The 21,699-nt window shown below is 40.4% G+C and overlaps 1 protein-coding gene across 2 annotated transcripts in view; it reads left to right on the forward strand.

The window, feature by feature from the left end:
- The first annotated feature begins 18,173 nt into the window (after positions 1-18,173).
- Positions 18,174-21,699, forward strand: part of SCAMP5 (secretory carrier membrane protein 5) — a 30,692-nt gene continuing 27,166 nt past the window's right edge. Inside the window, exon 1 of one of the 2 annotated variants that reach the window (XM_007478177.3) lies at positions 18,174-18,468. The gene's annotated coding sequence lies outside the window, so the exon portion shown is untranslated. Of the gene's footprint in view, positions 18,603-21,699 lie in introns of both variants that reach the window. The other variant, XM_007478176.3, reaches the window with a different exon arrangement.

Here is a 21,699-nt window from a genome sequence, read left to right on the forward strand (position 1 = left end):
CTTTTTTAGGGAACAGGTACCTTTCTTTTAAGCCTGGTATCCCCAGAATCTAATTGTTCTAAGAAATTACTTGCACTTGGGTACAAAAATGTTTTAATGTGATGCAGGCTCCACATACCATCAGATTCTCAGAGTTGGAAGGGATCTATGAGACCATCTTGTTCAACTGACATTTGAAAAAGAATCCTTCTATATTTTCCCCAGTGTGCAATCAACTAGCCTCTTCTTAAAGACCTCCAGGGCTAGAGTCAATTAAATATTTAATTGAAACAATCAATAACTATAGAAAAATTGCAGATTATAGAATAAATCAACATAAATCTTTAGTATTTCTGGATGTTACCAATAAAATCCAATAGGAAGAGATGGAAAGACAAATTCCATTAAAATAACTATAGAATATGTAAAATATTTAGGAGTTTGCCAAGATACACACACACACACACACACACACACACACACACACACAGAGATACACACAAACACATTTACAGAGGAAGTATCTGAATCCAAGTACAACTTTAGAGATGAGGAACAGAACATAAATGAATAAAGATGGGAGATTGAATATTATGTTTGAGAAGCAATTGAAAGACCAGTTTGTCCAGAATAAAGAAAGAATGAGGGGGAATGAGGGGAAACTAAGTGGCTCAGTGGGAGGAAAAAAAGAATGCAGGGGAGAAATGTGGGATAACCCTGGAAAGATAGTCTGGATATAAATTAGGCATTTAAAGGAATTAAATACTAATGTTTAAAAATGAATGAATAAATAAAGGAGTTTGTATTTGGCCCTAGAGTCAATAAGGAAATACTGATAATTCTTACCAAGCAGTGGAATGATGTGATTACAACTATGCTATAGATATAATGGCCCCTCTGTGGAGAATGGATTGAAGAAAGGGGATTCTTTTTTTAATTTAAAAATTTTATTTCATTAATTAATTTAGAATATTTTTCCATGACTACATGTCCCCTCCCCCCCATAGCCAGTGCACAATTCCACTGGGTTTTAAATATATCATTGATCAAGACCTATTTCCCTATTATTGATAATTGTACCAGGGTGATTGTTTAGAGTCTACATCCCCAATTATATCCCCATTGACCCATGTGATCAAGCAGTTGTTTTTCTTCTCTGTTTCTACTCCCACAGTTCTAAGAAAGGGAATTCTTTTTTTTAACTTTTAAACATTATTTTATTTGTTCATTTTCAAACATTATTCCTTGGGAACAAAGATCATTTTCTTTTCCTTCCCCCCTCCCGCCACCCGTCCCATAGCTGATGCATGATTCCACTGGGTATCACATGTGTCCTTGATTCGAACCCATTTTCATGTTGTTGGTATTTGAATTAGGGTGTTCATTTAGAGTCTCTTCTCAGTCATGTCCCCTCAATCCCTGTAGTCCAGCAGTTGCTTTTCCTCGGTGTTTTTACTCCCATAATTTGTCCTCTGCTTGTGGATAGTGTTTTTTCTCCTAGATCCCTGCAGAATGTTTAGGGATATTGTATTGCCACTAATGGAGAAGTCCATTACGTTCGATTGTACCACAGTGTATCAGTCTCTGTGTACAATGCTCTCCTGGTTCTGCTCCTCTCGCTCTGCATCACTTCCTGGAGGTTGTTCCAGTCTCCATGGAATTCCTCCACTTTATTATTCCTTTGAGCACAATAGTATCCCACCACCATCAGATATCACAATTTGTTCAGTCATTCCCCAATTGAAGGGCATCCCCTCGTTTTCCAATTTTTGGCCACCACAAAGAACGCAGCTATGAATGTTCTTGTACAAGTCTTTTTCCTTATTATCTCTTTGGGGTACAAACCCAGCAATGCTATGGCTGGCTCAAAGGGCAGACAGTCTTTTATCGCCCTTTGGGCATAGTTCCAAATTGCCCTCCAGAATGGTTGGATCAATTCACAACTCCACCAGCAATGAATTAATGTCCCAAGGAAAGGGAATTCTTAAGGCAGGAAGATTAATTAGAAGTCTGTGGTCCAGGTGAGAGGTGATGAAAGGCTGAACAAAGATGACAACCATGTGAATAGAGAAGGGGTTGTATTCTTTAAAAAACTGAAATAGTCACAGAATCAGAAAATAACAAAACTGAAGAGTAGAAAGGAAATTAAAACTGTTTAAGTTACTGAATTTCCTTTCAAATTAGTCCAACCCTTAAATGGGTCAATTTTTTTTCCTTTGAATCTACTCTGATGTGTTTTGGAAGTTTCCTCTTTACCTCTTCATTGGAATCATTCCTTCTCTCTTCAGTATTCCAGTTTTAGGGGGCAGCTAGGTGGCTCAGTGGATTGAGAGCCAGGCCTAGAGATGGGGGATCCTAAGTTCAAATCTGGCCTCAGACACTTATTCACTAAATGACCATAGAAAAGTTATCTTAATTTCTCTGTTCCTCAGTTTCATTATCAGTAAAATGAGTGGGTAGGAATCTTTGGTTTCTTTTTTTAAACCCTTACCTTCTGTCTTGGAATCAATACTGTGTATTGTTTCCAAGGCAGAAGAGTGGTAAGGGCTAGGCAATGGGGGTTAAGTGACTTGCCTAGGGCCACACAGCTGGGAAGTGTCTGAGGCCAGATTTGAACCCAGGACTTCCTGGCTCTAGGCCTGGCTCTCAATCCACTGAGCTACCCAGCTGCCCCCGAATGTTTGGTTTCTAAAGTAGCTAGCTGAAATGTCACAATAATTTATATAGTATTTCCACTACTTTATATAGTGCAAAACACTTTATACAGGTAGCACTTCTTTGGACTCACTCTCAGAACACACACTTACTTGCACTAACAGGTTGCATGATGATGGCTGAGTCAGGTTTTATATAAGCCAAATCTAGGGACAAAAAAGGTATGATCTAGAGATGAGACGATTGAGTGATTACCAGAATTTCGTTGGACAGAGGTCTGGAGTTGGAAGGGAACTTAGAGGTCATCTAGTGTATCCCCTTCATTTTATTGGTAAGAAAACTGAGGATCATGGAGGCTAAGGTGGTATAATGAATAGATATCTAGATTCGGGAAGATCTGAATTCAAATCTGATAATTCCTAGCTGTGAGATCATGGGCAAATAACATAACTTCTACATGCCTCATTTTCCTCATTTGTAAAATGGCGATAACAATAGTTCTCACTTCCTAGGGTTCTTGTGAAGATAAAATGAGATATTTGTAAATGTGTTGCAAAAAAGTGCTCATTTTTTTTTGTCATGCAAAACACACTTCCATTTTGGTCATTGTTGCCGAAGCACATTATACATAACCAAAACCCTAAAATAAAACCTGATAAATTTAATTGTGGTTGGACTCTGAATATTTATATATGTGGTCTCCAGGGAATTAATTTCTAAATCCCAAAATGAATTGCTAAAGTAAATGGAATTTATGGTAGTTTATTTACAATCGAGGGAAGATATTAAGGAAGAGAAAAAAGGGGAAAGAGAGAGATAGAGCTCTGGCTTCCTCTGATACCAGTTAGAAATTCTAAGCTCAGCCAGGTGAAGAGAGTCTCAAGTCAAGGGCCTTTCCTGGAGGCTTCATTCCTCCAGGAAATTATACTTTCCATCCGTTCTGCAGGACTCCCCCCTCCCCCCCATTCTTAGCTCTGCTCTTCCATTTCCTTCTCTTTCCCCCCTTTGCTTCCTGTGGTCTTGTTTTCTCCAACTAATTTTCAACACCTTATTGTTCTTGTCCCATCAATCTTTCTAATAGGGATTTCCTTCCAGGTTCTTTGATTCTCAGAATAATTGGAATAAATCTGAGCTATCTTGACCCTAGTTAGGACAAAGAGGAGCTGCTTTGTATCCAGTTTGTGGATTATTGAGGCCCTTCTATGGTGTCTTCCTTTATTTCCTTACTTTCTACTTTTCCAGAAGGCTAATGGGGCAGACAAAAAAGAAGGGGGAGTCCTTCAAAGCTGTTTATTTTCAGATGAATTGCTGTCCTTAGAGAAAGGGAGTGAAGGTTGAAACAATAAAAATGGAAATTGGTATTATCTGTGATTTTCTATTATATAGTCTTTCCCTGTGTTCAAGAACCATGGACAGCATAAAGTTGAAAGTGAACTAAGCATTACTCAGTGTCTTTTCATAGCTCCCATTGGTGATAGCTGAGAAGCAACATTGATGCTAGGTGAGAATTAAGAATGTGGCATTCATTCTGGCTGAATCTCCAGACATGTGTGATACAGGTATACTCCTGTATAGTCTCTGGGAGCAATTATGGAGATTTTAACATCTATTTCTCTTTCTCTTTGGCTTGGTTTTTATGGGTTTGCATAACTTTGCCCATGTAATTCCAAATATCCATATGCAAAATAGAAACTCCTACCTGGTAGATGTTTCCAAATCCATAAATGATTGGGTGGCATGAAGGACAATTAATGCTCAACTGGACATCTAGCCTCATTTTCTAGATTAGGAAACTGAAGAAAGTGAGTTACTCAAGGTCATATAGATAATAAGGGGACAGAGCTGAGATATGGAACCAGATCTTCTGATTACAAATCTAAGTTCAATTTTCCCCCACTATATTACATTGACTCCTATATACTGTTAACTCATATAATCTTTTTTGCTGTGGCATTGATGCCAAATGCGACTGGGTAGGTAGAAGTTTAGAGGGAGAGGCAAAGGATTGTAGGGGAAACACGCAAGTTCTAATGGCTAATGTCGCTTAACTTACTCTTTACTTTTCATTAGGGCCAACATGTATTCTTCTATTGTCCCTTGGATTATTTTTTTCCTCTAGAACTTCAGTTTAATTGGAAAAGATTTACTTTTAAAATTTACATTTTTTACTATATAATAATTTTATTTGTATCTTTAGTTTTAACATCACCAGTATTTTCCAACATATACCTCTTCCTCTCAGAGTCATCCCTTATAATAAAGAATAAATCTTTTCCTCAGAGCTAAGGCTAGTCATAATAATTACAAAGGCTTATTTCAAATTTTTTGTGTTCTCTTGTTCTTTCCATTTATAGTGTTATAATAATAATGTTAATTGCTAACATTTATATAGTGCTTATTATATGCTGTGTTCTATAATTATTAACTCACTTGATCCTCACAACATCTCTTAGAGGTAGGTGCTGTTATTTTTACAGTTGAGTAAACTGAGGCAAACAGATTGTGACTTATCTAGGGTATATAACTAATATGTGTCTGAGATCAGGTTTGAATTCAGGACTTCCTGAATCCAGGTCTACTGTGCCACTTAGCTATCCCCAATATAATCATCATTGTGTATATTGTTTTCTTGCTATTGCTTCCTTCATTTTGCATTATTTCATGTGTTTCCCTACAATTCTCTGTATTCTTCATAGTCATCATTTCTTATAGAGTAGTAACATTCCATTATATGTATGTACCATAATTTGCCATTCCCCCCATTAATGGGCATCAACTTTGTTTCCAGTTCTTTGCTATTATGAAAAGTATTGTTACAAATATTTTTGGTGTATATGGTGTCTTGCTTTTCATCACTGACCATTTTCCCTGGCTTATTTAATAAATGCGCATTAATTGTTGCTCAGTGGTAGAATCTCTGGTTCAAAGGGTATAGACATTTATACCATTTCTTAGCCTAAGTCCAAATTGCTTTATAGAATTATAGGACCAATTCATAGTTCCACCAACAGCATGTTTTTATTGTGTTTAGCTTTCCACAGTCCTGTCACCTTTGGTGGATAGAACACTGGAGCTAGTAAAACTCAACTTCAGATCCTTTCTAGCTGTGTTACCCTGTTCAAGACTCTTAACCTGTCTGCCTCAGTTTCCTCATCTGTTAAGTGAGGATTATAATAGCACCCTATGCCTCAGAGTTAAGTGGATAAAATAAGATATTATAAAGTGCTTTATAAACCTTAAAAGATCTATATAAATGCTAGCTCTTATTATTAATTTTGACTCTTCCCATATTTTATCATCTCAAACAATTAATCACCTGGTGGCCAATTTTTAGTGATGAGCATCTTTGCATTTATTCTTGAACAATAGATGTGTCAAATGCTAAATATACATTTATTTGTATAAAGACTACTATGAGTAAACTGAAATAAATAAAAATTGCTCATCATGGCATTAATACCTGGATTCTTGAGAACCATTCCAATATAGCACAAGTATGGTCTACTAGACTGGAAAAAAACCTTCAAGTATGGGCCTGGTGATCATCTGTGTGTTTTTTGTCCAAGGACCAGATAAGCTAAGTTGCCAAGTTACAGAAGGATTGTTATCTGGGCTGGTATAAGTATAGTGTCTTGCATATAAATAAAATGCTTGTTGAATTGATTTTAACCAGTAGAGAGAGCACTCATGCTATTGAAATATGGATTCCTGAAATACTGAAACAAGGAATTTAATCCCATAACTTATTTGTATACTTTGAGCTGTGTTGGAATTATATAGAAATGCTGATGACTTATGTGGACTTATTTTGTATCCTGCAACTATGCTAAAGTTGTTGATTATTTCGATTAGCTTTTTGGTTGAATCTCTAGGATTCTTTTAGTAGACCATCATGTCATCTGCAAAGAGCGATAATTTGGTCTCCTCCTTGCCTATTTTGATGCCTTCAATTTCTTTTTCTTCTCTAATTGCTACTGCTAGTGTTTCTAGTACAATGTCAAATAGTAGAGGTGATAATGGGCATCCTTGTTTCACTCCTGATCTTATTGGGAATGCATCTAGTTTATCCCCATTGCAGATATTATTAGCTGATGGTTTTAGATATATACTGTTTATTATTTTTAGGAACGACCCTTCTATTCCTATGCTTTCTAGTGTTTTTAGTAGGAATTGGTGTTGTATTTTATCAAAGGCTTTTTCTGTGTCTATTGAGATAATCATGTGGTTCTTGTTGGTTTGCTTGTTGATGTGGTCAATTATGTGGATAGTTTTCCTAATATTGAACCAGCCCTGCATCCCTGGTATAAATCCTACTTGATCATGGTGGATGACCCTTCTAATCACTTGCTGGAGTCTTTTTGCTAGTATCCTATTTAAGATTTTTGCATCTATATTCATTAGGGAGATTGGTCTATAATTTTCTTTCTCTGTTTTTGGCCTGCCTGGCTTTGGAATTAGTACCATGTTTGTGTCATAAAAGGAGTTTGGTAGAACTCCCTCTTTGCTTATTATGTCAAATAGTTTGTATAGTATTGGAGTTAGTTGTTCTTTGAATGTTTGATAGAATTCACTGGTGAATCCATAAGGCCCTGGGGATTTTTTCTTAGGAAGTTCTTTGATGGCCTGTTGGATTTCTTTTTCTGATATGGGATTATTTAAGAAATCTATTTCTTCTTCTGTTAGTCTAGGCAATTTATATTTTTGTAAATATTCATCCATATCACCTAGGTTGGTATATTTATTGCCATATAGTTGGGCAAAGTAGTTTTTAATGATTGCCTTAATTTCCTCTTCATTGGAGGAGAGATCCCCCTTTTCATCCTTGATGCTGTTAATTTGCCTTTCTTCTTTCCTTTTTTAAATTAGATTGACCAGTACTTTGTCTATTTTGTCTGTTTTTTCAAAGTACCAGCTTCTAGTCTTGTTTATTAGCTCAATAGTTCTGTCACTTTCGATTTTATTAATTTCTCCCTTAATTTTTAGGATCTCTAGTTTGGTTTTCTTCTGGGTTTTTTAAATTTGTTTGTTCTAAAGTTTTTTGATTTGCATTTCCAATTCCTTGATCTCTGTCCTCCATAATTTGTTAATATATGCACTCAGGGATATGAATTTTCCTCTTAGTACTGACTTGGCTGCATCCCATAAGGTTTGAAAGGATATCTCGCCATTGTCATTTTCCTCAACGAAATTATTAATTGTTTCTATGATTTCTTCTCTAACTAACCGATTTTGGAGTATCATATTATTTAATTTCCAATTAATTTTTGATTTGGCTCTCCATGCACCCTTACCGATCAATATTTTTATTGCCTTGTGATCTGAAAAGGCTGCATTTATTATTTCTGCTTTTCTGCATTTGAGTGCCATGTTTCTGTGACCTAGTGTATGATCTATTTTTGTGAATGTGCCATGTGGTGCTGAAAAGAAGGTGTATTCCTTTTTGTCCCTATTTATTTTTCTCCATATGTCTATTAACTCTAATTTTTCTAAGATTTCATTCACCTCTTTTACTTCTTTCTTGTTTATTTTTTGGTTTGATTTGGTTCAATTCTCCCACTAATATGGTTTTACTGTCTATATCCTCCTTCAATTCTCCTAGTTTCTCTATTAAAAATTTGGATGCTATACCATTTGGTGCATACATGTTGATTAGTGATATTTCCTCATTGTCTATACTCCCTTTTAACAGAATGTATTTACCTTCCCTATCCCTTTTGATCAGGTCTATTTTTGCTTTGGCTTTGTCAGATATCATGATTGCAACTCCTGCCTTCTTTCTATCAGTTGAGGTCCAAAAGGTCTTACTCCAACCTTTAATTCTAACCTTGTGAGTGTCAACTCACCTCATATGTGTTTCTTGAAGACAACAAATGGTAGGGTTTTGGGTTCTAATCCAATCTGCTATTTGCCTATGTTTTATGGGTGAGTTCATCCCATTCATGTTCAAAGTTATGATTGTCATTTGTGGATTCGCTGGCATTTTGATATCTTCCCCTAGTTCTGACCTTTCTTCTTTAGCTATCTCCTTTTGAACCAGTGATTTACTTTAGGTCAGTCCCCCTAGTCCCCTCCCTTGAGATGCTTCCCTTTCTAGCCTCTCCATTTTTATGCTCCCTTCCCCTCCCCCCTCTCCTTCCCTCCCTTTTTATACTCCATCCACCCTCCCCCTCCTTAATTTTCCTTTATTTCTTGTCCTGTTGGATAAGATAGAATTCAGGATACCACTGGATCTAGATGTTATTCCCTCTCAGATTTGATTTCGCTGAGAGTAAGGTTTAAGTAATTCCACTTCACGCTCTCTTCCTCTCCTTCTCATATGAGAGTTCTTCCCCTCCCCTTCCCATGTGTATCTTTATATGGGAAAGATTATTCTATTAAGTCCCCCCCTATTTCTTGAAGTAAATCTTAGTGTTATTGAAGGTTCCCCCCCTCCCTTTTCCTTTCTTTGCCCCCACTTTCCCCAAATCTTCTTAATGCCCCAATCTTTCCCTATGCATGTTTCTTCTAACTACTCTTATGATGCATACAATTTTTGAGAGTTACACAAAACATTTTCCCCACATATTAATATATATAATTTGATGTAAATGTAGTCCTTATAGAAGAGAGTTTGACTTAAAGAAAAAGATAAGATTTATCTCCTTTTCCCTTTCTTTCATATTTACCTTTTCGTGTTTCTCTTGCTTCCTGTGCTTGGATATCAAATTTTCCACTAAGTTCTGGTCTTTTCTTAGCAAATGCTTGGAAATCTTCTATTTTGTTGAATGCCCATACTTTCTCCTGGAAGTATATAGTCAGTTTTGCTGGGTAGTTGATTCTTGGTTGGAGACCCAGCTCTCTTGCCTTTCTAAATATCGTGTTCCATGCTTTGCGGTCTCTTAGTGTATTAGCCGCTAAGTCATGTGTGATCCTTATGGGAGCCCCCCTATATCTGAAGCTCCTCTTCTTGGCTTCTTATAGGATTTTCTTCTTTTCTTGGAAGCTCTTGAATTTGACAATTACATTCCTGGGGGTTGTCTTTTGGGGATTTAGTATAGAGGGTGTTTTTTGAACCCTTTCTATTTCGCCCCCTTGCTCCAGAACATGTGGGCAATTTTCTTTTATAATCTCCTGTAGAATAACATCGAGTTTATTGTTTATCTCTGGTTTTTCTGGGAGACCGATAATTCGGAGGTTGTCTCTTCTCCCTCTGTTTTCCAAGTCTGTGACCTTTTCAGTGAGATATTTTATGTTTTCTTCTAATTCATTAATTTTTTGGCTTTGCTTTATTGATTCTTGCTGTTTTATGATCTCACTTTCTTCGAGTTGCTTAATTCTGGTCGTTAGGGACTGGTTTTGCTTTTCAGCCTTGTCTGCCCTTCTATTGGATGTTTTCAGCTCTTTTTCCAATTGAGCAATCTTATCTGTCAGACTGCTGATCTCTTTCTCCCATTTTTCTTTCCAGGTTTCCATCTTTTGGGTAAGTTCCAGTTTTAGATCTTCCAGAGCTTGTTGATAGTTTCCATTTTGGGAGGCATGTTCTGATTTTTTTTGGATTTCATCTTCATTCTCTTCTTTTCCTTGGGTACTTCCACCATAAAAGTTTTCAATAGTCACCTTTTCCCCTTTCTTCCTGGAGGCTTGATTTTGGGCCATGTGAGCCATCCCTTTGGTGGTTTTATTCCCCTTTCCTTTTTGGTCTGGGGTCTGGGTGATATGGGCGGGTTTTCTGTGAATTTAGGTTGCCTCAGATTAGTTCTTCCCAGCCTCTGAGGTTTCTTAGAGCTCTGGGCCCCTGATCACAGCCAAACTTCCCAGGTGTTCAGCTCCGCCCAGATAATCAGCATGTGGTCCGCCCCTGGTGTTTAGCTCCGCCCAGATGCTCAGCGCAACCACCCTGAGTACAGCTCTCTGGGCCCCCTGTGCTCAGCGCAGGATTTTTCCATGAAACCGCCCTGAGACTTTTTTTCCTGGCAGTCCCCAGATCCCAAGGACCCTGGAGTGCCCCCCCAGACAGAGATGTTCCCCACTCACTTGCTGTCCCAGTGAGCGCTCTGGTAGCTCACTCTGGTTTGGTGGGGGAGGTGGGGGGGGGAAGGGCGGCTCAGTTCACGTTTCTGTGCAAGCTTTTTCTCCTTCTTATTATAGTGTGGAAATGTTCAAACCCCATGTACCTTCGCCTATGTGGGGTACTGGGGAGTACTGGGGAGTCTTTCTGTTCCTCCAAAGGTGATTTTTATGCTCCTTTGATGTAGTCTATTTTGTTTGGTGCTGGGGAGAGGAAGCATGTGGCATCTAGATTGCAGCCATGATTACCCAGAAGTCCATTTGTATACTTTGAAAGATAAATGATTTCATAGTACTACCCCTATATATGCATATCACAATTCTCTCACCACTTTGGTTCTTTATGAATTTCTAGAGTCCTCCCTTCCTTCCCTGTAAAACCAAATTAATCAGTTGGTGGCCAATATTATACTGATGAGTTTCTTTGCCTTTAGTTAGGATTTACCTTGGACAATAGACATGGAAAATGTTTTATATGCATGATCTCATTTGATCCCCATCATATCTCTGTGAAGTAATTGCTATATTATCCTCACAGCGGAAGAAATTGAGGTTCTCGGAGGTCATTACCGTCATATGGCTATCTGAGGTGATATTTGAATTCTGATTTTCCTGACTCTAAGACTAATCCTCTATATGCTATACCAGATGTATTTTGAACACATTGTTTGTGATGTCAGTGGCACATCCAGGCAGAGCTGACCATTGGGTAGATGGTGATGTAGGACTAACATTCAGAGGAGATAGTAGTTTAGCTATAGAAACCTGTAAATCATCTGCATAGTGATGATAACTAAACCCACTGATGTGGATAAGATTATCAGGAGAGAGATTGTAAGGGAAGAAGGAAAGAAACTTTGGGGCCACTATGCTTCAGAGACAGATGCTGATTCTTCAAAGAGTCTGAAAAAAGGATAGTCAGATAGATATGAGGAATCCTAGCAGGTAGCAGTGTCATGTGAGCCAAAGAAGGAGAAAGTATCCAGAAGCAAAGAGGCAGTTAACAGTGTCATAAACTGGAGAGAAATCAAAGAGGATGAGGAAGGAAAAAGGCCATTGGATTTAGTAGGTGAGACACTGGAGGAAGCATCAGACTTAAGAAGTCTGTGGATCCACCCACTTTTGTGGATGATACGGAAAAAAAAAACCAGAGCCCTTTCAATGATTCCAAACTGTTATAAAAGCTAAGCCACATTTTTGCAAATTGTGAACTTTAAATTACTCCACCCTACATTAGATCTTACTTTATGAAGATAAAGTTGTAATCTCCTGATTGAACAATGAAGGTACTTAGTCCTTACTTTATAGTGAAGCTAGAACTTTAAGTTAAGTCTATTTTTAGATCTTAATACAAAAAGGTGTTAAGTAACTATAAAGGTTAAATTAATCATAAAAAGGTCAAGCAACTAACAAAAGGTGAACTTAACAAAGAAGTGTTAAGTAACTCTAAAGATATAATCTAATCAAAGAAGATGAGAACTAAAAAATGGACATTTATAGGAGGGGACATAAGAGTAAAAGATCTATATATTTGGCTCACTTCCTCTCTCTGGGACCTTTTGGTGGTAGAGAATTGGCTGGTGGCGGCGTGCTGGGCCTTTCGGCATCTTGACGTGGCTACAAGCTATTGTCTGGTTCGGTGGTGAGTTTCTGGCTGAGTTTTTTCTCCTTTAGTTTCCAAACTTATCCTCTTAGAAGCCTCTAATCTCCTTCAGAGACTTAGTGGTGGAAATCTTGGACTTCCCCTGGCACAGGCCAGGTGGGAGAAATCCTATACCCTCTTCCCTCTTTCTCCTTAAATCCTTCCCTCTATATTAATTAAAATTACCATAAATTTCCAGACTGACTTGGGTATTTTATTTGGGATTTTTCCCTGGTGACCAATTAATTTAGATTTAAATCACAACCCTAAAATTATCTTTTATAAAATAATAGGTGACCTTTGAAGACTCAAATTACAAATTTCATTTACAAAATCACAAATAGCCTAAACTGCAGTGGGAGAATCTATACTGGACATAATGAAAAATGCAATTTTTAAAGTTTCTCTGTTGAGAGGCTGGGTGTGGATGTAGTAGAAAATCCTCAGATCTCCCCCTTTAGAAGCATAACCCCTTATGCTCTAAGGACTAGCTGACACACCCAGAAACTTGTGACCGATAGCACCTCCTCCCTCTGTACCTGCTGGAACTCCAGAACAAAGCAAGCAGTTCCACTTCATAGGGCACTGTTACTTCCCATGCTGTGACCTGAAAAATCCATGATGGATTGATGTTCTGGACTTGTAGGTCTGTACTTACCTATGTTCTGATGCCTGTATTTGCCTATCATGTTTGGGTGTATAACCCACAGAAACCCCTGATTGTGTATGTATCATGTAACCTATGGAAACCCTCCCCAATTGTGTATAAAATAACCAGAGCCCCCTTGCCTTGGGGCCCAGACCTGAGGAATAATCCCATATGAATTTGTATGCATAATAAATCTCCTTTCTTCCTTACTCCTGGGTGACATTGTGGTTTCTTCCCACTGGGCTAAACAGAAAATACCATAACAGGAATAGAATGCTGGATTTGAAATCATGAAGACTTAGGTTCAAATTCTATCTGTAGCTTACTAGATGAATTAGGTCCACTCAATGCAGCAATTTGAATGAGATATCTGTTTGAGTTCTATGGCAATGATGGTAAACCTTTTAGAGACTGAGTGCCCAAACTGTACCCTCATGCTACATGTGAGCCACCTCCTTATCCCAGACAGGGGAGGAAGGAAGGGCTCCCATTGGGCTGCTGAGTAGAGGGGGTGGGTGATGTGAAAAATATGTTTAGGCCTGATAAAGAGGGGGAAGGGAGTGGTCATCTCCAGCAGAGTGCCATAGGTTTGCCAATATGGTTCCAGTAAAATGAGACTTGATCGACATCACTTGCCCCTTTTTACATTTTGTGGCAAAGTTCTCTCTCCAAATGAATGACTATGTGGTAAGAAAAGAGTAAAAAAGTATTATTTATAATATTATAAATTTATAAATAATATTTGTTAAAGGATATTATATATAGTCAACCAAGGTTTCAGGTATACTAGAAATATGAAGGAGATGCTGTGGTCCTCCAAATTTGCATCCAGATTGGGGTTTGTGGGGCAGTTTCCAAGATGTCTTTCCAGGTTTCCCCTTGGGTAGATGAAAATTCTTATCACTGACATATTTTAGAGACTTCTTTTCAAGGTCTTCAGAATGATGATTGGCAGGGAAGGACCAAAGAATTCTTTGTTTCCTCATCTCCCAGATCTATACTTTTGGATATTTGAGTACTGTAATCAGTTGATGGGTATTGCCTGGGTTCCATGAGAGCACAGGGAAAATCTTACCCATCATGAAATCAATACAACTGGAGGTCAAAACTGGAGTAGCCAAACTGAAAGGAAAAAGAAATTTATTAGTGTACTAAGGAAGACTGCTTGGGCTAGTAACAGTTTCCAGTTTAAAAGCTATAGATCGGATTTTTATAGTATTTTTAGGGGCACTTAGAGTATACAGTCAAACAGTGGCATTTTGCAGAAGAATGAAAATGGGCAAATATGTAAGCCCTGAGGATACAGAAGTTGCAAAAGGCCAGGTTTGTTTGATGGGAAAATGCATTTTGCACTGGTTAGTTTTATCAGAATATTTCATGTTATCCATAAATCTCTACAATGGTAGAGGCCTCCTTCAAGATAGAATCAGTCGGGCTTGTCCTGTTGTTTTCATTAAGGTGGGGAATAAAATATAGCCACAGAAGCACTCTTTACAAAGCCCAATAGCTGTGTTTCTTGAGCCTCTGAGGCTACTTTCGCTAGTGAGGTGTATCCCCAAGATTTACAGTACTCATTTTCATCCACCTTTTCACACAAGGTGGAAAGAATAGAATTGGAGTGCTCTGTATATAATCAAGGTTGGCCAAACAGGGGAATATTGAGGATTTTATCTATGACTGTATTAGTTATGGCACCAGTTGGACTCTGCTCATTCATAGGGAGATGGGAGATCTTGGCTAATTTTAGGGTTGAAAGCAAAAGAAAGAGCAATTGAAATGATACAGGTATACAAGATAGTAAGCAACATATTTGGACCTACAATTTTCCAAGTATTTCAATGTCTAAATTGCCTGACCATTATGAAGATTTGACCTTGGGTTATGTAAAAGGAGAATCCTAAGGAAAGACTTTTCTCTTGGAATTCTAAGTATGAATGCTAAGAATCTATAGGGAAGGAGAATGTTCTTTAAATATTCAAGGATCCTAACAGGATTATTATAATATAATAAATAATAATATAAATTATTATTGTTAATTAAGACCCTTTCTCCTTGTGAGGATCCATGTATACTCAAAGTTTACAATTATTATTTGTGTATAATTATTATTATGACAGTCCTTATTATGGGCCAGGTACTATACTAAGCGCTTTTCAAATATTATATTGCTGATCTTCACAACAACCCTGAGAGGTAGGTGCTATTATTATTCTCACTTTACAGATGAGGAATCTGAGGCAAACTAACTTGTCTAGGGGTCACATAGTTAAGCAGTATCTGAGGCCAGATTTGAAATCAGGTCTTCTTGACTTCAGGTCCAGAACTCTGTATACTTTGACAGTTAGCTGCCTCTTCAGGCAGATATTTATATATGTATATAACATGTATATATGGAGGCAGCTAGGTGGCTCGGTGGATATGAACGGTATGCCTAGTGTCAGGAAGCTCTGAGTTCACATCTGATCTCAGACACTTGCTAGCTGTGTGACCCTGGGCAAGTCATTTAACCTATGTTTTCATCCACTGAAGAAGCAAATGGCAAACTGCTCCAGTATCTTTGCCAAGAAAACCCTACAGAGAGTATGGTCCACAGGGTTACAAAGAGTGGGACATGACTAAGCATCAAAATAGTTTTCTGTACACCAGACCACTAAGCCTATAAACTAAAATAACAGGTGCTTTTGCACTGGGTTTCCTATACTGATGAAATCACAGGTTTGGAAAAAAAACAAACAAATAAACAATAACGGACTTAGGAATTTTGAAAATGAATGGAGAAGTGATGGAAAATGACTTGTTTAAGGGTCTACAGAAAGTATCCAAGTCAAAATTAAAATGATTGATCTTCAGCCTTCTGTAGGATGTCTGGCAAAGCTTAGCACAACAGAAAGACTTTAAGGGCCAGCCCTCCCTCTCCTACTTTCTTTTTCTCCATAAAAAGGAAAAAAAAAACCTGCATCTCTCTTGTGTTAATTCTATTTTTCCTTATCACTCCAATCTCGGCATGAATCCCTTCTCGCCACTGCTATATTCCATAACAGCTGGGAGTGTGAGGCATCAAGGTCCTTCTGGGTAGGGCTTCTGGTAGACAATTAGCCCTTATTTCTGGGAAAGAATCCTTTCAGTGTCTCCCTCCTCCTGAAAATTTCCTTTCAGGATCCAGAATTGTGTGGGTGGACTGAGAGGAGTTTGAGAGTGAGTGTATAAGGAGCAACAGGGTGATTTACTATGGTGACTGAAATCTGACAGCCTGTATGTGATGTAAATACATTTAAAGTGAAAAACAGCTATACAGGCTTTCCCCAAGGGTCTCTGTGTGTTATCAATCCCTGCTCTCTTTCTCCTCTCTGTCCTTTCCTCTTTTTCAGTCTGTCTCACTATCCCCACCCAGCGTTTCTATCTGTCATTTTCTTTCCATATTTCTCTCTTTTCCTGTCACTATTTCTGCCCCTTCTCTCACCCAGGAGCTCTTTGTATCTGAGTCCCCCCTCCCCACGCCCCACCCCACCCCGGTCTGTTTCTCACTGTTGCTAAAGAATGCTAGAACTGAAAAGAAGTTTAGAGATCATCTTGTTAACTTGGAAATAACACAGAACTATTAAATAGTCAGAAAAACCAAGTCTTTAATCAGGATAGGGATTAAGTCCAGTATTTAATTCTTTACTCAGAGTCTGGCGCCACAACTTTTTCAGGGTATAAACCCTGGACTCTGGGGATATTATCCCTGGGAGTGCCACAGCACAAGATGACAACTCTGAAGAACAAAAGAATTTGGGGATCCTCTATACTATTTGGGGGATCCAGGGGCAGGGAAAGATGACTGACATCACTATAGCTACAAAGAAAATGGGAGTGTTCAAACTACATTGACAGGATATAATCAAGATTGGGAAAGGAATCATAGCTAGAGACTAGGGTGTAAGGAAAGGGGCTACTTATAATAGATACTAAAGGATCCTTAGCATATACTTAGTCCCACTCAACTAGGATTGTCATTCCCCTGAGGGTCCCCCACTCATGGGACATGGGAACAGGGAAGAAGTACAAACTTTGGGGTCTCCAACCTATAAGCTAGTCTTGAAACTTGGGGTTCATCAGATCCCACTAGGCCACAAGTTTGGGATTCATACATTCCATGTTGACAATTTTTCCAAATTCCTTATTTTACAGACAGGGAAATGGAGGTTGTTGACTGAAAAAAAAACACAGAACTATTAAATAGTCAAAAATCACTCTTTAATCAAGGGCAAAAGGGGTTCAATGTAATAGTAGGCCTAGACAAAGAGCTGTGTGCCACACACTGCACAGAGTCCGAGGATTGAACTCCGATCACTCTGGACACTGACCCCTGGGAGTGGCACCAAGATAGATGACGACTCCAAGGAACAAAAGAATTTGGGGATCCTCGATACCATTCTGGGGAAAACCAGGGGTAGGGAAAGATGACTGACATTACCACAGCTACAAAGAAAATGGGAGTGTTCAAACTACACAGACTGGATACAATCGAACTTGGGAAAGGAATCATAGCTAGAGGCTAGGCTGTAAGAGAAGGGGCTACTTACAATGGATACTAAAAGATGGTTCCTGCCTAGGTGTGGATCTTCTTGGGAAAGGGTTTCTGATACCAAAGGGAGACTACCTAAAACAAAGAGGGTCCTTAGTCCCACCCAACTAGGATTGTCATTCCCCTGAGGGTCCCCCAACTGTTAGCCCAGGATTTCCTTCAGGGTGGATTCTCATGGGAAAAGGGAACAAGAACAAGCTTTGGGGTCTCCAATTTACAAGCTAGTCCTAAAACTTGGGGTTCATCAGATCTTACTAGGCTACATCTCTCCTCTGTTTCTTTCTCTCTCTTTTCCTTCCTCCGTTTTTAATCTCCCTCTGTCTGTCTCCTTCCCTTTCTCCCCTTCCTCTCTCTCTGTATCTCTCTTCCCTGCGCCCCTCTGTCTCTGTCTCTCCTTTTCTCCCTCTCTCTCTCTGGCTCATTCTTTTCCTCCCTCCCTCTCTCCTCACAGTCTTTCTTGATTGATTTGTCTCAGTCTCTGTCCTCCCTGCAGATTTTCTCTCCCTCCCAACGTTTCTCCCTTTTTTCCTGTCTGTTCTCCTCCTCCTCCTATTCCATTCCTCTTCATTGCCCTCCCGCACTCCTTCCTTTCCTTCAGCATCCCGGCTCCGCCCCCGCATCGCCCCCTGCTGGCACACCTGCACCCTGCAAGCCATTACCCAGTCGCAGCACCTCGGACAGCGTTGCGGGAGCCCAGGCAGCGGGTACGGGCCCCTCTCGCGACAACCCGGGGAGTGGTGCTTGAGTTAGATGGGCCGGAGGGCGGGAGTCTCGCGAGAGACTGCTGCAGGAGGAGGCGGTGGCAGCGGCGCTGCTGCTGCTGCGGGAGCGGGAACGCGAGGAGGAGCCGGCTCGCGGACGCGCGCGCGTGGCTGCCCCCTCCCAGCCCCGAAGCCGAGAGCGGCGGGGCTGCAGCACACGGAGTGCTAGGTTCGTTCCTTGCTTGGCGTTGCAGGACTTTGCATTGATTGCATTGCATTGCGTGGCAGCTCTTAGATCTTCTCCCTCTCCCTCTCCCTCCCCCCCGTCCCGGTATCTTTGACCGTGGAGCAGCCGTCGGGCGGGTGAGTTGCGAGCCAGGGGCTTGGAGGGGTGGGGGTCGGGGGTGCAGTAGGGTTGGGAGCGGGAGGCCCAGACCGAAGGCTGCTATACATAGCCCTGGAGATCCGGGATTACAGGTCCCAGGGCTTGGAGCAGCAGGATTTGCTGCAGAGGGCAGGGCGCGGGGGCGGGGGCTCTGGGCTGGGGGCACTGGTCAATCGGATCCCCTCAGGCCGGGCTGCTGAACGTCCTTAGTGTTTCCCTTCACGTTGCATCCGCTCTTCCTCTTCACCGGCAGAGCGTGGGGAGGAGAGCCCAGGTGACCTTCGTTCTCCACAGGCTGTAGGGAGGGGTCCTTTGCGGTTTCTGCAGCAGGTGGGGAAGGGGAAGCAGCGGGAAGCCTGCAGGTTAAGACGCCACCCAAGGCCCCAGTACAAACCCCCTTCCCCCATCCTTCCCTCATCTTCCTCTCTTGGCGCTGCGTCTCCCTCCCCCCTCCATTGACGTAAGGTTTCATGGACCTGATGCCATTGCCAGGGTTTCCAACTCCTTTTCCTTAGAAACCACCTTCTAGGTCCTTCCAGTTTGATATTCCGTGTTTCTAATATCTTCTGTATCGTGGGGGTGGGGTAGAAAGGGAATATTAACAAGGCCTCTAGGTAAGGCCCTCTCTCTCCCAACCAGGAAAAGGTTAGTATGGGGCATGGTCGCGGAATCCTACACAGGCAAAAAAAAAATGAATCCAGTATTTAAACACACACATATATATACACATATGTGTATCTATCTACATCTATATCTAGAGAGAGCCAACATCTCAGAATGAAGGATTGTGGGGACAGAAGGCAGAAACAGACAGACAAACAGACAAACTCTAAGATAGGAAGCACAGACAGACAGACAACCTCAGAAGGATGGATTGTGGAGATAGGAAGCACAGACAGACAGACAACCTCAGAAGGATGGATTGTGGAGATAGGAAGCACAGACAGACAGACAAACTCTCAGAAGGATGGATTGTGGGGATAGAAAGCACAGACAGACAGACAGACAATCTCTCAGAAGGATGGATTGTGGAGATAGGAAGCACAGACAGACAGACAACCTCAGAAGGATGGATTGTGGAGATAGGAAGCACAGACAGACAGACAAACTCTCAGAAGGATGGATTGTGGGGATAGAAAGCACAGACAGACAGACAGACAGACAACCTCTCAGAAGGATGGATTGTGGAGATAGGAAGCACAGACAGACAGACAACCTCAGAAGGATGGATTGTGGAGATAGGAAGCACAGACAGACAACCTCTCAGAAGGATGGATTGTGGGGATAGAAAGCAGAGACAGACAGACAACCTCTCAGAAGGATGGCTTGTCGGGATAGAAAGCAGAGACAGACAGACAACCTCTCAGAAGGATGGATTAGTGGGGACCGAAGGCAGAACTGTCCAGTGAGTGCTCAGCTTGAGACCTCCCCAAGAGATGTGCTTAATGGTGGTAATGCTCAGATCTCTCTTATGGGGGCTAGAGGGCATCTTTCTTGAAAGTCTTCTTATTTAGCCTTTCAACAAATATTTACAAAGTGACTCTGGTTTACCCTGCACTGGGGAGGAGATGGGGAAGCAGAGGGTATAAGGTATAAAAGAGCACTGGACCTGGAATCAGAGGACCTGAGCTTCAATCCTGGCTCTGTTTATTACCACCTGTGTGACCTTGGGTAAGTGACTTAATCTCTCAGAGCCCTAGTTTCCTTATCTATAAAATGAGGGGGTTGAATTCCATGGAACTGTAAGGTCCCTTCCAGTTCTAAATATTCTGATTCCTTGGGGGGCTCACTGTCTAGTTGAGAGATGAGAAGGTAACCAGCTTTAAAAGTGAGATAGGAGATTAAAAAAAAGAAAGAAAGATCCCTGTGGGCTAGGGTGGTCACACCTTGTCTCTAAGCTAAATGCTATAGAATTAGACTTTTGGTTTCCTTGCTTTAAGTGGGTAGGGGAAAAGGGGGATGGGGGAATGACTCCTGGGTTGGAGTGAATTAGAAAGAAAAACTAGGTACCCTTATGCAAATCTGGGCTTCCTTTGGGATTTGGTTATTAAAGGGAGGAGAGCAAACCCTGGGACTTCAGACTTGGGGCTCAGGCCTTCCATATTGTTTTTCTCACTGGGTGATCCTAAATAAATTGCTTCAACTCTCCAGAGTCCAAGCTTACCCTAGATAGGTAAGAAAGAGATGCACCCCCATCACTATTTCGTGGGAATGTGATAAGTGGACAAAATAATGGATAGAAAGTATTTTGACCTCTTTGGAGAAACCTGTTATAGAGATTATTGTTGAAGGATAATTCTTCCCTATGGTTTTCTTCTGTAACTCCTCTGGGAAACTCATCTTCCTTACCCCCAGTACTCTTTCCTCTACTTAAGGAATCAGAGCTCAGAAGGACCTTAGAGACCATCTAGTTCAATACCCTGATTTCACAGAGGAGGAAACTAAAACCCAGTGAGGGAGAAGACATTTTCCCAAGGTCATAGATTTAGTAAATAGCAGAGGGAAAGAAAATCCAGGTCTCCTGATGCAGGGCTCTTGCCACTATACCTCAGCTCCATTTCCCCATGATGATGTCCCAGAAGGCATTTTCTCAGAGCTCTGTAAAGCAACCGTGGCAGGAGCTACATAGAATCTCAGAATTGCAAGGGACCTCAGAGACTCTACAGCTCTATACATACCTGAGCAGAAATCCTTTCTGAACCATCCTCAACAATTGAACATTCAGATTCTGATCAAAGATCTCAGGTGATGGGGAAGTCACTACCATATATTTAACAACTCATTCTACTCTGATTGTTAGGAAATTCTTACACTGACCTGAAATCTGCCACATGTTGACTCTAGTTCTATACTCTAGAACCAAGCATAAAATCTAATCCTCTGTCCTATATGTTTTTATAGATAACAATTATAATTTTCCCCACCCTACCCCTTTACTCTAGTACTTGGGGCTAAATATCCTACAACTTTTATTCTATTCTCATATGACATGTTTTCAAGTCCATTCACAGTTCTGGTTGCCTTTCCCATAGCATGTTCTAGCTTTTCAGTGTCCTTTCTAAAACTAAATTCTCT

Source organism: Monodelphis domestica, chromosome 1, assembly GCF_027887165.1.
Source record: "Monodelphis domestica isolate mMonDom1 chromosome 1, mMonDom1.pri, whole genome shotgun sequence".
In the NCBI taxonomy this organism is placed as follows: Eukaryota; Metazoa; Chordata; class Mammalia; order Didelphimorphia; family Didelphidae; genus Monodelphis; species Monodelphis domestica.